Consider the following 16,404-nt stretch of genomic DNA (forward strand, 5'->3'; position numbering starts at 1 on the left):
TACAGTAAATGTCTTGAGTTCCTAACAAAAGGTAATTTGCTAGGAACTCAAGACATTTACTGTACACAGGGAAATATTTATTCTTCATAGCTGAATGGTGAGTGACATCTGTGATATATCGGCCCACAGTGACAGGAGATTCCTGGGAGAAACCAGCCACGGATATACAATTGTTTCCACTACATTACAGGAGCAAATTAATCACCTGCTATGAAAAGCCAGTGTGGTGTCACAGACCAATAGCCTGTGGGTAGTGTTCAAGTCATCCTGTTCCTAGAGACAGTGAAGCACGTCTTTAAGGAGAGTTTCAGTTTGCCCTCAGCTCCCTGCTGTAGAAAGCCTTGAATAAGCAGATGGGGTAGATGTATAGGGGGGTGTGATACACTGTTACCTGATATTAGTGGGCTCTCTTTGTATTACCTGACATTCAGTTAAGAGGGTCAATGCTTCCTAAGTTGGGGTGGGTCACAGAGGGTAATTTGGCTGAGGTGGGTCATTGTTACCAAGAGTGTCAATGTTACCTGACTGGGGCTGTTACATGACTATAGTGCTCCAAAAATCTAAGAGGAGTGCTACCCAACAGGTCCCCAAATGACTTCCCCGACTTATAACTACTCATATGCACAAAATGTGGTTTATTTTCCCCTCATAATTTATCCTACTGCTCTGACTTGGTTGTCCACATTTAGCTTTCATTGTCTGCATACACGCCCTCTTTATTTATCCTATGGTTCTGACTTGGTGTACAGGGAGAATACTGTAAGAACGGCCCATGTTCTGAATTCTGTCGCATATCAAAAGTGTTGAACAAATAGTTATATTGACTGCGTCCATCCTAGCTCGCTCATTAATGTTTTAATTGAAATTACGGATTGCTTCTTATCCGCTCGTCATCCCCTTATGCCATAGTTTGTACATCTCAATTGTCAGTAGAAACCGCATTTGTTTAAGCAAGTCAGCCATATCAGCTTTGTTTTTTTATAAAAGCCAGTAAATGAGGCTGAATGAACTGTTTCGCTGCCAGACAAGGCTCCGCTGCGGTGTAGCAGTGTTAAGGTGTTGGGACTCTGCTGGTGGGACAGCTTTATGTAGGCCCTAACAGTTTGTGGGCACCGTTTGTGACCTTTTTAGTGCAATTCATGTATTGTTTAGTGTTGTGTTGTGTAGTGGCTTTGCTGGCATGCATCTAAAACATTTGGGGGGAGTTTGCCCCACCAAGATGTACATGGTAAAATCACCACTGTGTATATTACATTTGTTTTATTTGATGACTTTATTATTTCATTCCAAGTCATCGTCTCATTTCTATAGAGCTGCTGCCTCCTGTGCTGCCTGCCAAAATCACTATTTTAGTAGTTCTTCAAAGTAAATAAGGGATGCTTTTATAACTGCTGAATACCAACTATCAATCACTTCTATCATGTATTTTCAGGTAGAGATACCTTGCGAAGCAACTGCCCTCTATCCCTCTCGATCGCACATTGTTCTGTCTCCCACTCCATGTCTGCCCCAAACTAACCTAGCGTAGCAGGTGTAAAAGAGATACACAGACCGGACAAGTAGGAGGGCAATGGACTATGGTCATTGTAGTTAATTACCATGTTTTCTGTGCAAAACTATGTAGAATATTGGCCTGTTGGAAACTGTGACTCCCTACTTCATCAGACAGTTCAGGCTTGATCTGATAAAAAAATATTATTTGACCTTTATTTAACTGGGCAAGTCAGTTAAGAAAAATTCTTATTTTCAATGACAGCCTAGGAACAGTGGGTTAACTGCCTTGTTCAGGGGCAGAACGACAGATTTGTACCTTGTCAGCTCGGAGATTTAATCTTGCAACCTTTCAGTTACTAGTCCAAAGCTCTAACCACTAGGCTACCTGCCGCCCCAGATCTCTATGTGACCGCTGATAACCTCAGAACAAAGTGACTACAAATACAAAGTTGCCAATGTCTGCAAATTGATACAAACAAGTGATGTATAAAAAGATGCTTCACATTAAAACTGAGATGACTGCATTTAAATATAAACAGTAGACTATATGACTATTTCAATAATATTGAAATACATTTCATGTTCAATCAATTTAGTTATATTTTTCTACTTGTAGGCTAATATATTTGTCTCAATATATTTAATGATGGGTAGCCTAACATGTGCGCAATGATGTGCCAGGAAGTAATATCTCTCTAGGAGCTGAACCATCGTCAGTATTGAGAAATAATTACACTGAGTGTACAAAACATTAGGAACACCTTCCTAATATTGATTTGCACCCCCTTTTGCCCTCAGAACAGCCTCAATTTGTTGGGGCACGGACTACAAGGTGGCGAAAGCATTCCACAGGGATGCTGGCCCATGTTGACTCCAATGCTTCCCACAGTTGTGTCAAGTTGGCTGGATGTCCTTTGTGTGGTGGACCATTTTTGATACACACGGGAAACCGTTGAGCGTTTAAAACCCAGCAGAGATCACAATAGAGATTGTATCATCTGTGGATCTGTTGGGACGGTATGCAAATTGAAGTGGATCTAGGGTTTCTGGGATAATGGTGTTATCCCAGCCTTAGTGTTCTTTCAAGTCTCCTGAGGGGGAATAGGTTTTGTCTTTCCCTCTTCACTACTGTCTTGGTGTGCTTGGACCATGTTAGTTTGTTGGTGATGTGAACACCCAGGAAATTGAAGCACTCAACCTGCTCCACTGCAGCCCCATCGATGAGAATGGGGGTGTGCTTGGTTCTCTTTTTCCTGTAGTCCACAATCATCTCCTTTGTCTTGATCACATTGAGGGGGAGGTTGTTGTCCTGGCACCACACGGCCAGGTCTCTGACCTCCTCCCTATAGGCTGTCTCATCATCGTCAGTGATCAGGCCTACCACTGTTGTGTCATCGGCAAACTTTATGATGGTGTTGGAGTCGTGCCTGGCCGTGCAGTCATGAGTGAACAGGGAGTACAGGAGAGGACTGAGCATGCACCCTGAGGGGCCCCTGTGTTGAGGATCAGCGCGGTGGATGTGTTGTTACCTACCCTTACCACCTGGGGCGGCCCGTCAGGAAGTCCAGGATCCAGTTGCAGACGGAGGTGTTTAGTCCCAGGGTCTTTAGCTTATTGATGAGCTTTGAGGGCACTATGATGTTGAATGCTGAGCTGTAGTCAATGAATAGCATTTTCACATAGGTGTTCCTTTTGTCCAGGTGGGAAAGGGCAGTGTGGAGTGCAATAGAGATTGCATCATCTGTGGATCTGTTGGGGTGGTATGCAAATTGGGGTGGGTCTAGGGTTTCTGGGATAATGGTGTTGATGTGAGCCATGACCAGTCTTTCAAAGAACTTCATGGCTACAGACGTAAGTGCTACGGGTCGGTAGTCATTTAGGCAGGTTACCTTAGTGTTCTTAAGCACAGGCACTATGGTGGTCTGCTTAAAACATGTTGGTATTACAGACTCGGACAGGGAGGGGTTGAAAATGTCAGTGAAGACACTTGCCAGTTGGTCAGCGCATGCTCGCAGTACATGTCCTGGTAATCCGTCTGGCCCTGCGGCCTTGTGAATGTTGACCTGTTTAAAGGTCTTACTCACATCGGCTGCGGAGAGCGTGATCACACAGTCTTCCGGAACAGCTAGTGCTCTCATGCATGTTTCAGTGTTATTTGCCTCGAAGCGAGCATAGAAGTAGTTTAGCTCGTCTGTGCTTCCCTTTGTAGTCTGTAATGGTTTGCAAGCCCTGCCACATCCGATGAGCGTCAGAGCCGGTGTGGTACGATTTGATCTTAGTCCTGTATTGACACTTTGCCTGTTTGATGGTTCGTCGGAGGGTATAGCGCGATTTCTTATAAGCTTCTGGGTTAGAGTCCCGCTCCTTGAAAGTGGCAGCTCTAGCCTTTAGCTCAGTGAGGATGTTGCCTGTATTCCATGGCTTCTGGTTGGGGTATGTACGTACGGTCACTGTGGAGACGACGTCATCGATGCACTTATTGATGAAGCCAATGACTGATGTGGTGTATTCATCAATGCCATCGGAGGAATCCCGGAACATATTCCAGTCTGTACTAGCAAAACAGTCCTGTAGCTTAGCATCTGCTTCATCTGACCACTTTTTTATTGATCTAGTCACTGGTGCTTCCTGCTTTAATTTTTGCTTGTAAGCAGGAGTCAGGAGGATAGAATTAGGGTCAGATTTGCCAAATGGAGGGCGAGGGAGAGCTTTGTATGCGTCTCTGTGTGTGTAGTAGAGGTGGTCCAGTTTTTTTCCCCTCTGGTTGCACATTTAACATGCTGATAGAAATGTGATAAATCGGATTTAAGTTTCCCTGCATTAAAGTCCCCGGCTACTAGGAGCGTCGCCTCTGGGTGAGCGTTTTCTTGTTTGCTTATGGCGGAATACAGCTCATTCAATGCTGTCTTAGTGCCAGCCTCTGACTGTGGTGGTATGTAAACAGCTACGAAAAGGTAGATAGTGAGGTCTACAGCTTATCATGAGATACTCTACCTCAGGCGAGCAATAGCTCGAGACTTCCTTAGATATCGTGCACCAGCTGTTGTTTACAAAAATACATAGTCCGCCGCCTCTTGTCTTACCAGACGCCGCTGTTCTATCCTGCCAGTGCAGCGTATAACCAGCCAGCTGTATGTTTATAGCGTCATCGTTCAGCCACGACTCCGTGAAGCATAAGATGTTACAGTTTTGAATGTCTCGTTGGTGGTTTAATCTTCCGCGTAGGTCATCTATTTTATTCTCCAAAAATTGCACGTTTGCTAGCAGAATGGAAGGAAGTGGGGGTTAATTCGATCGCCTACGAATTCTCAGAAGGCAGCCTACCCTGCCAGCCCCTTTTACTCTGCCTCCTCTTCACGCAAATCACAGGGATCTGGGCCTGTTCCTGAGAAAGCAGTATATTGTTTGCGTCGGGCTCGTCAGACTCGTTAAAGGGAAAAAAGGATTCTGCCTGTCAGTGGTGAAAAATCGCAGTCCTGATGTCCAGAAGTTATTTTCGGTCATAAGAGATTGTAGCGGCAACATTATGTACAAAATAAGTTTAAAAAACAAACAACGCAAATAAACAAACAAAACACTTAAAACTTCTGCCTTCTTCTCCGGCGCCATTTTATCAGAGGCACTTAAATATTTTGGCTTGCCCATTCACACTCTGAATGGCACACCTACACAATCCATGTCTCAATTGTCTCAAGGCTTAAAAATCCTTCTTTAAACTGTCTCAACCAGTGAACATTTTCATTGTAGGAAAGATACATTGTTAAAAGATACATTCCATCGCTATCGGGAAACCGTGCCCAGGACTATTCATCACACCATCATGGATATGAAATGTGACAGATTGTGGAGGAACTCCAGTGTTAGATCCACAGGCTGTGCTGTGGTCATCCCTCTGACCTCTACACCTGACCTCTGACCCCAGTATGTAATACCACGCAGCACAATGTCTACTCTGTCCTCCCCTCTGCTCCCTCCAGCCTAACAATGCATAGTTCCCTAATCTCGGATGGACGGCTCACTCCCTCTGATCTTTTTTCCACTAATTTGTCTTTTGACCAATCACATTAGATCTTTTTCAGAGCTGATCTGATCGATCAAAAGACCAATTACTGATAAAAAAATATTTGAATATTTGAATTGGACTGCCTGTGTAAACGTGGCCTGAGTCCCGCTCTCAGTCTAAAATGTATCCTAAAGTATGAGTAACACAACCTATTAACCTTAAATGCAGTCTTCAGTAGATCTGAGATTCTAAAACCTGCAGTATATAAGTGGCGTGAAAAAATGTAAATGTCACTTTCGCTCATTTCTATATGCTTTTTTCTGTCCTCTAGCCATGTTGATGTAATTTGTTAGAGTAGGTGATTTGGTTAAAGATGCTGACTGTATGTCTTTATCGGCACTAATCCCACCAGCCCCCTCAGCTCAGCTCTCAGGTCAAGCCCTGGTCAGAGCCACAGAGGGGCTGGGCGGGGGTCATTCACAGCTGGTCGACCGACACGCTCAAAGGATCAACTTCCCTTTCATCATAACAGGGGTCAGAGTTTTATTACCACGCACTGGGCTGGATAGCGTAGTACACACACACACACACACACACACACACACACACACACACACACACACACACACACACACACACACACACACACACACACACACACACACACACACACACACACACACACACACACTGATGGCTCAGGGGCATATGATAATAATTATCTTATTAAATGAGTGCCAATAAATAAGAGAAAAGTTATGGCACCATTCATGTGACACTATAAGGAACATGGTATCTTCTTGAGTTTTGTTTTGAGCCTCTCTGAGTCCTCCAAGTTTTCAAAGAGAGTTTGAGAATGTCCACTGGCCAATCATGTACTGTAGAAGGGTTTGTGAGGATTGTGAAGTGATGAGGACAAAAGTTTAGAAAGCCCAGATTGTTAGCAGATTCCTGCTAACACAGTCATTGGGAATGTGACTGTGTGTCTTTGCTGTTGACTGTGAAATGTCAGGGTCAGTAATTTACTGTGCTGCCTTAAATCAGTGCAGATGGCTCAGGTAACAAATGAATGTCTCATTAATGAAATCTGTTTCCTTTCCAAAAGAATGAACGAGTGAGAGACCAGCCGTATCTTTATCGACAGAGATGTATGTCAAACACAGGTACACAACATCCGTCACTACTCTAGTGTTGATTGCACTAAGTTTGAGGGGCTAATTTGAATAAATGTGTCAGAGTCAGGGGAAGCCGCTCTTTTATTGCCCGTAACAACTGTCTCCTGTAGCAATACCCTGGCTCTGATTTGTGAGATCCACAGGAAAGCCATCCCTACTCTACATACCAAGTTCAGTGTTTTACAGCTCCCTGTAAACTCATCCTCCACCCAAATTCAAACTCAAATTGTAGACGTTTACTGCTCCTGGCTGGCCAACGTGTTGAATATCACAGAGCCCTGACAAAAGCCTGGCCCTAGACTCACGCATCTGCGATGTCACTGTACCAACTGCCTTGATGCCCTTACTGTACTGTCTCCTCTTTATGACCCGCCACGCCAGCCCCCCTATATCTCAATACCAGCTGTTAATTCCTTGTCCATACCCTAAGGGTTCTGCTCTGTGTTCTGTTGGGCTGCTAGCTGGATAAATGAACAAAGCATCTCTGCCTGCCTATCAGTAACTAGCCGTGTTATTCCTCCAGGCCGGCTCAGTGGCTCTCCTTTAGCTCATGGATCAAGTGGAGGTTGTAAATACTTTCCTGGGTTGTTTGGGGGTCAACAGAGACTTGGCCATTATCGCCTCAAGAGCCACATCTTCATAAGTCTCAGCCCATAGGTGCAAATGCATTAGCTTTCCAGTGTGTTGACTGCAAGACAGACACAAATCGCGCAAGATGACTTGATTGTGTCCTGAGATTTACATCTTCATACTAAAAAAAAAGAAGAATGTTTTAAATACTATGATGCGTCCTGTGATTTCGGTATTGTTATGTGTGAGTCGTGTACGTTCTGAATTGACTCTACAGTGTGAGTGTTGATTCCCGAGGCCTGCTGGTTGCTGGGTCACCAGTCGTTGATCTAATTATCCTCTGCTCTCTGTATCATTACAGGGATGACCGAAAGAATGTGTTGCCTGGTAACGGCACTTACTGTCAGTGCACCGGGACAGGAGGAGCACACAGGAGCAGCAATACATTGTGTCCTTACTAACAGAGCTCTGCTGAGGCAGTACATGTTGGGCAATGGTCATCATTTAGTCACTGTCATTGTTTGGTGAATTTTGCCAAGGCATTCTCTATCAAGACAATGAGGAACAGAACTTGATGCTCGTATCATGATTAGTATTCTGTAATACCAAAATAACATATACATTTCTATTTATTTGTAAAAATCTGTCAAATCTAATAGATTTGCTGAAAATATTTATGTTGGTCCTGTTTGATCATTTCAGAAGGTAAATAATTTGCTCACACATTTACACACAAATCCATAATAGATGTGCATTGTGTCTTTGAATTAAAAAATATATATATATCGCATAAATCTCCGTTAACAGTATAACAAAGCATAGAAGTGGCTGATCTTCAGGGTTGGGGAGTAACGGATTAGCCTACATGTAAAGATTACACAAAAACGATAACTGTAATCTGTTATGTTACCAGCAAAAATATTGTATTCAGATTACAGATACAAAACTAAATGATTACTTCTACAAACATTTGTTTGACACATTTCTGTTTTCTCAATGACATTCAAATCAGCATTGAAAAAAGGTGCAAATGTAAGTTTGTTTCTGCCTGAGCAAGTCTGACCACAACTTAGACCACTATGATGACACACCAAATGTGTTTGATGGATGGCATGAAAAGAGCCGGAATAGGCTTTGTAGGCTACAGTCCAAGCCATGTCTTCCAATGGTGCGACTGTTGTCGGCATACAAAGATTCCAACTTGAATAAACACTTGGAGGTTAGAACGACAGCAGTGGTGTAGCCTACGGGCGATACAGACAGCCTATCACTTATTATTGATATCTAGGCTAAATAGCGCATTGATGTGAATCGCACTGATGCTCTATCATTTTGCTATTTGCGAGTTACGGATTGTAGTTGTTGTGGATGGCTGTTCACAAATGTAGGCCTATATGTGTATTTTAACCCAATAATAGTTGAATTGAAGAAGTTGAAGCTGCCTATCAGTCATTGTTTTTGTGACCAGTGGTGTATTCGTTATCGAAACTGTTTACTGTTTAACCAAAAGGAAGCAAACAGAGCAAACAAGATTGGACACATTAATTTAGGTCCCTCCCGTTTGCTTCCATTTAAGAAACGTTTTGCAACAGAATCGGCATAATGAATATGACCCGGTGAACAGCCAGGGGAAAATGCGCTCTTGCAACAGCTGCATAGTGTGAATCCCATCCTATGGAATAAAAACTCCCCCGGTGTAGGCCTATTGTACTGTCAAAAACAAGTTTCATTTAAGAAGACCACCAGTGGGGCTTTTATTGCTCAATCTAATGTCCATAGGCCTAACAGACACATGCTCAAACTTGCACACGTTTGATAGATTTAAACAGCTGCAATTTATTGAGATATCAGTGTCACCCAAAAAGATTTAACAATAGGACTATAGCAAATGCAGCATATGGCATTCATTTTTCACATGCAAATAGAGCTTTTTTAATTTAATGTTAGGGTTAGGCATTAGGGTTAGCAGTGTGGTTAAGGATAGGGTTAGGTTTAAAATCAGATTTTATGACTTTGTGGTTGTGCCAGCTAGTAACCACCCTGGAGAGCTAACTCCAAAACAAGATTCATGATGAAAAACGCTAACCTGCAGTGAAAGTAATCTAAAAGCAACTGAAAGTATAGTAATCAGATTAAGTTACTGAGATTGGGTAATCCAAAAGTTACGTTATTGATTAAAATTGTGGACAGGTAACTAGTAACTGTAAAGGATTACATTTAGAAAGTAACCTACCCAACCCTGTTGATCTCCCTCAGAGCAAATACCTCTCACTATGCCTGCACATTATTTCCATAAAGACCTGTTTCTCTAATGACTTCTATCCTCCTGTTTTGTTCCATTATACCCAACAAAATGACACTCTGTCATTCCTCTACTATGATTCTGCCCTAAAAATATATTTTCCTGATCTCTGTAAAGGCCAACTCTAATTAGTATTAATCAGGTTAATTACGTAAATCAGTCATTTGTCACCACTAGTCTTTCCTTCATAGTATTGACTCTCAACAATATTTGTTTAAATAAAATGAACTTAAAGGTAGAGGGAGTGACAGTGTCTTGTGTCTGCTGATAGTGGGGTTGATGCAGATTGGGAGATAAGAGATGGAGCTAAGATATGGCCAGGAGTCGAGTTAAGAATCTCTCTGGTAAAAAGGACATGATGGATCACATCTGCCTGCTGTGCCCCTGTCCCCCGTCTCTTCTACCCCACCTCCCCTACTGTAATCTTCAATCATCATTCAGCAGCACCACAGGGGTCGTATCCTGCCCTTCCTCCTTCTCCACCCACAACACAGTTTGTCCCCCTAGGGAAAGGAAAGCCCCATGGTCCCTTGCCCACCACCCCCAGCCCCTACCAGAGTGGAGGATTGACAAAGCACTCTCTTTCACTGTGTCTGCAAAAATCTGCCAGGCCCTCTTACCACCCTGAGGCTAAACCACATCAGATTCACACAAACATATTTTCCTATTTAACTTAATGTGAAGACAATTACATTAAAACAGACCTGTTACATTGATTAGAGGAAAATGTAGAGGTCCTGACACTCAGATCAATGGGAATTGAGTTTCTCTTGGAATGAATTTAGAGATAAGCAAAGCTATTAGATAAGCAGTAAATGAGTATGTGTTTAGAATATTTTCACATTCTGTCAGTGGTGACTGGTGATACTGTAGTATAGTTTGTAGTGCCACAGGCCTCTTCACCAATATACAGTATTATTAAAAGGTTTGGCATAGCCAGCACAGTAATGTCCTGATATAGTGCTATACTGAATTGTAATATTGTTTTAGTGTGAAATTGTCAATAAACTGAGAAGGAATTCAACAATGAGGTCTTCATAATAATCTTGAAAATAAAATACAATTTGAGTATTTTATAGTAATTATGGTAACGGTAAATTGATGCAAATGAATAGTCTTTTAAAAGTATTTCATTTTCTCTATTTTCATTTGAGAAGAACATTTTCATGGAATATAACATACTTACTCTAGACACATGCATTTCTTTACAGTAATAGAACTTAACATGTCAGGTTATTTTAGGGCCATTTACAATTCTCTGATGAAGAAATCAGAACCTTGAATTTAACTATTTAAGGGGGGACCAAACTATTAGTTTTAGGTAAATATGTTAGGCCCACTAATGTCTTTATAGATACCTTTTTATATTTCCCTTTTTTCAGGATATACTTATTTAAAAGTATGTTTTACATTTGCATAATGAACAAGTTAATTAACCATTGGCAAACGATATGGAAATCATTTGTAAAGAATTTGTAAAAATACTAATATTTACTTATGTATTTATTACGAGGTTTAAGCCTAATCAAATAAACATGAACAACATGGCATACTTGTATTTTCTAAATTTAATTTAAATTAGCTACTTTATTTTCAAACTATGTGATAACGTTAATGATCAGTTAATAAGCACAATTTCTAATAACGTATTATAAATGTAACTACAGTGAAGTTTAAATACCTTAAATGTAACATTTGTACACGAATGTAAATCAGTCAGTTCCATCGAACCCGCCCAAAATTAGCTATTATTCCCTTATTTTAGGAAATTTGGTGAATCTCCACATTTGTCATTGAAATAATGTTTGCACACACAAAAAAGAATTGTCATACATGAAAAGAATCAAAACCTTAGGCTATATAAATGCCACTGATGAGATCTTAAGTAGCCTACAGTGTGCTACACGGTTTAACATTATTGATACTAAACCATGAATTAGTGCATATTGGCCTCATTCTTGCCAAAATAAGATTAATTAATCAATGCATTTGTGGTCCACTAGCATAATGTGATATATACTTTAATTTCGATCAGTCATTTTCGATTACTATTCCTCGTCAAGGCCTAAGGAATTTTAATCCTCGAAATGACAATAAATCTTCACACCCACACTGGGGCACGAGGCGCTGGCGCCTGGATGAGACACTAATGTCCCTCCCTTGAAACAACGTGTCGATATTTGTCAACCTGCCTTCCTGCATGAGAGAAATCATTTTAAAAACGAAATATAACCAAATGTGTGATGTATAGCCTTATAAGGAAGAGTGAATTGAGTCCTCAATATATAGTCATGGCAGGAGATCACACCTAGTGTAATTATTAATGACATTATCTCACCAAAACTGATCAAACAATATAGGCGTATAGCTACTCTTTAATAGCCTCCAACTATGTTGATTTATTCGATTTAAAACGATGCCAAATATGTTTATCTCTATTGAGAAGTGGTCTATTAACAGATCTAAGCCAATGTTGCCAATTTGTCATTCCAATTGGATTCATTGAATTATTAAAACGCAATGTTTTCTCTCTCTTTCTCCCGCTGCCTTGTCTTGGTCATCAGCCATTTCCATGTTTTGTGGTGGTAATAGCCAACACAGGATTTTGTGACTAAACCTAATAGCTTCAGGGCGTTCTCCAAGTTCAAAAGTTCACCTTTTACGATCTTCAAAAGACCGCTGACTGCCCACGTCCAAATAAAAACATTCCTACCTCTATTCTCAACAAACGACCCTCAAACCCATCACAGTGTGAAATATGCAAGAATCAAGACTGACTAACAAAAGTAGGCCTATCATATAGATCGCAGGGAGCACACTGGGTCAGATAATTCCCATAGGTAAGACACATTTTGAAAGGCAATTAACAGCCCATGAGAAGGATACTATATTGTTTCACCTTATTACACCCCACATAGAATAAGCAGAATATTATGTAGGCTAAAAACAGGATGATTAACTATGTTACAGTAATTGTATAATAATGTATCATGAATGTAAGGACATTGATATATGTGTATGCATGTGTGTGTTTTTCCCAATGACTGTAAATGTTTTTTACACATGTATAGATTCGCATGCACAAAACCTGATAAAAATACTTGATGTAGTCTATAGAAAGCAAGCAGCCTGATGTTAACATCCACTATACAGTCCTAATGGAATTGGAGCAAGGATGCGAACACGTACCGTTAACGGACTTCGCATTGTTTCTCTCTGGGTAATCGAACCCATTCGTCCTCTTCTCTATCTCCATCCTCCTTCATAAAAGCTGCATGCGCGCCTTTCTATCAACAGGGCGCCTATTACCACTATTTTCAGTTCGATAATGCAATTAGCTGTCTTCGTTGCGTTGATGCGCTCCTGTCTCACTGGACGGACCGCAGCCCCATGGTTTCGAGTGTCAGTAAGAATAACAGTTCTTCCACACCCCCATACCTACACAAACCTGCACCCTGAACATTACGCAATGACGCACGCGCTGTAGCAGGAATTCTGGGTTATGTAGGGTTTGGCCGCGGTGTTTGTAGTTGGGGGTGGTGCGGCTATCTACATAGTTGCATCATTCCGCTGAGTTGGCAATTAGTTGGCCATCAGTTTTCCAAAACAGTTTAGAACGGTAAAGTATTGTTATTAAGTGTTATACAAAGTTGACTTGGATAATTTAAAATGGTATTCAAGGGCTGTGAAAAATAATGGCCATACTAATCCAACGTGATTGACCATTGAAAGGTGATTCTGGGGGAAAGTACGCAAAATGTTGTTGTCACCCTGTCTCTCACCATTATATTTCTGATATCTATTTAGATTATTTGGCCAAAACGAACCATTGTTAATTAAGCTTCGTAGAATGAATGGTTTGTGCATTGTCATCTAACTCAAATCCTTACTAACGGAACCTTAGAACTGTCTACTGTATACAGACAGTGCCTTTGGAAAGTTTTCAACCTCCTTGACTTTTTCCACATTTTGTTGCGTTTACAAAGTGGGATAAAAATTGATTTAATTCATTTTTGTCAACAACGATTTACCCCAAATCCTCTCTAATTTCAAAATTGACAAAAAATGCTAACATTGTTCACACATTTACCAAAAATAAAAAAATATATATCTTGAGTAGATAAGTATTCAACCCCCTGAATCAATACATCTTAGAAACAGCTTTGGCAGCAATTACAGCTGTGAGTCTTTTTGGGTAAGTCTCTAAGAGCTTTGCACACCTGGATTGTACAATATTTGCCAGTCATTCTTTTACAAAATTATTAAAGCGCTGTGAAGTTGGTTGTTGATCATTGCTTGACAGCCATTTTCAAGTCTTGCCATAGATTTTCAAGCCAATTTAAGTCAAAGCTGTTACTAGGCCCCATTCAATGTCGTCTTGGTAAGCAACTCCAGTGTAGATAGTGTTTTAGGTTATTGACCTGCTGAAAGGTGAATTTGTCTTCCAGTGTCTGTTGGAATGCAGACTGAACCAGATTTTCTCTAGGATTTTGCCTGTGCATAGCTCTATTCCATTTATTTTTATCCCCCCAATAAACTCCCTAGTCCTTGCTGATGACAAGCATAACCATAACATGATGCAGCCATTACCATGCTTGAAAATATGAAGATTGCTACTCAGTGATGTGATGTGTTGGATTTGACCCAAACATTATGCTTTGTATTCAGGAGAAAAAGTGAATTTCTTTGTCACATTTTTTGCAGTATTACTTTAGTGCCTTGTTGCAAACAGGATGCATGTTTTGGAATATTTGTATTCTGTACAGGCTTTCTTCTTTTCACTCTGTAATTTAGATTAGTATTGTTGAGTAACTACAGTGTTGTTGATCCATCCTGAGTTTTCTCCTATCACAGCCATTCAATTCTGTAACTATTTTAAAATGACTACTGGCCTCATGGTGAAATCCCAGAGCAGTTTCCTTTCTCTCTGGCAACTGAGTTAGGAAGGACACCTGTATCTTTGCAGTGACTGGGCGTATTGATACACCATCCAAAGCCTAATTAATCATTTTTACCTATCTACCAATCGGTGCCCTTGTTTGCGAGGCATTGGAATACCTCCCTGGTCTTTGTGGTTGAATATGTCCTTGGAGTTCACTACTCGACTGAGGGACCTTACAGATACTTGTACTGTATGTGTGGGGTACAGAGATGGAGTAGTCATTCAGAAATCATGTCAACCACTATTATTTGTAAAAATGTCTAAAAACAAAATTACTCTTTGACATTATGGGATATTGTGTGTAGATTAGTGACTCAAAATCTAAATGTAATTTTAAATTCAGGCTGTATCACAACAAAATGTGGAAAAGTCAAGGGCATTGAATACTTTCTGAAGGCACTGTAGGCCTGTATAAGCTACCTAGGGAGTAAAGATCTTCATCAACTTTTTGGACCCGGACCGGAACAGACCCGAGGACGATCAGACCCAGACCCGATTGTACCCAGATTTTTGGGGGGTGGGGGAACTGCCCCGAACGGACCCGAGAACAATCAGACCCAAACCCGAATGGACCCGAGGACAATCGGACCTAGACCCGACCCGAACCCGAATGGACCCAAGGACAACCAGACCTAGACCCAAATCGTAACCTAAAAGGTCCGATAGGACCCGACTGACAAATAAAATATGTTTATCAGCCAAGATGCTCTTCAGGTTAACAAATAGGTCTTTATATGTTGGCTAGGCCTTCTATAAGTCAATACATTTACCTTATTAGCGTAAAATGTGTATTCTATAGGCTATGCGGAGCTGTGGTCAGGTTCACTCATGTCTATCAGTTGTGGTTACATAGACCCGAGACCCGCTGTCATTCAAACAGGACCTGACCCGGACCAGATAGACAAGTTTGAATTTTGGACCCATACCCGCTCAGGTCCCAATGTCAGGTATCAGGTTCGGTTTCGGGTGGACCTGTGAAGACCTATACTAGGGAGTCTAGTAGGACTAGTAGGGTTATAGTGCCCTTTTTACCCAAAACCATGCTGTGATTTTATTTGATTACGGAGACAAGATCTAACCTTCTACTGCGTAAATTCCGCAATGGGGGTTTGATTGAGTCGGGGCCCCGGTACAAGAACACCTCCAAGAACACAGTGCCTGTTGGTTTTACAAATAGCCAGGAGATGGTGCTGCTACTCTTTTACATTCCACTCCATCTGTGTCCTGTCTCTCCTGGTCCTGTGTTGTTGCGAGCTAGCCCTACTGCTGCCAGATGGCGCTATTATAACAGTGCCGTCTGGCGGCAGTAGGGCTAGTTGCGAGCACCAGTGAGACAACTCTGAAACTTGTGCACACACATTTTATATGTGCCACTCATTTTTCAAATTAATGCTAAAATGATATGGAAAAAGTGCAGCTGTAACGTGTAATTCATATCCCTGTGCGACTTGCGTAAATGCTAATTGTCAGATTTGTCGCAATAAAGGTTGTAAAAAGTTGTATGAAATATTAGAAAGTTATTAAACTAGAATGAAATACGTCTGAAATTACTCTAAAGATAAGATTCGATAAGAAATATTATGTCCCATGTTCATGTCAAGCGTGTGTGCAAATTGCCCCTCCCATGTGTGGAGAAGAGAAGATTGGTGAATGATCATTTACCCCTGATGCGCAGAGTTGAGGACTAGTGTGCGGACAGCGCCTTATCAGTTTGGAAAACTGATTGTTGCGCATATTACAGCAACAACATATACGATTTGGGTCTGTGGCAATGGAACCCTAATATCTCGTGCGGATGTCCTAATTTATGGATCGAGTAATACTGTAACCGATCTTGTCATTCCGACACCAAAAGTTGTGCTGAGGGATTTTTTATCTGCTATCAAGCACCTGGGAGGAAAATGTGGAGATTTATGAA

The sequence above is a fragment of the Salvelinus namaycush genome, chromosome 18, assembly GCF_016432855.1.
Source record: "Salvelinus namaycush isolate Seneca chromosome 18, SaNama_1.0, whole genome shotgun sequence".
NCBI classification, from domain to species: domain Eukaryota; kingdom Metazoa; phylum Chordata; class Actinopteri; order Salmoniformes; family Salmonidae; genus Salvelinus; species Salvelinus namaycush.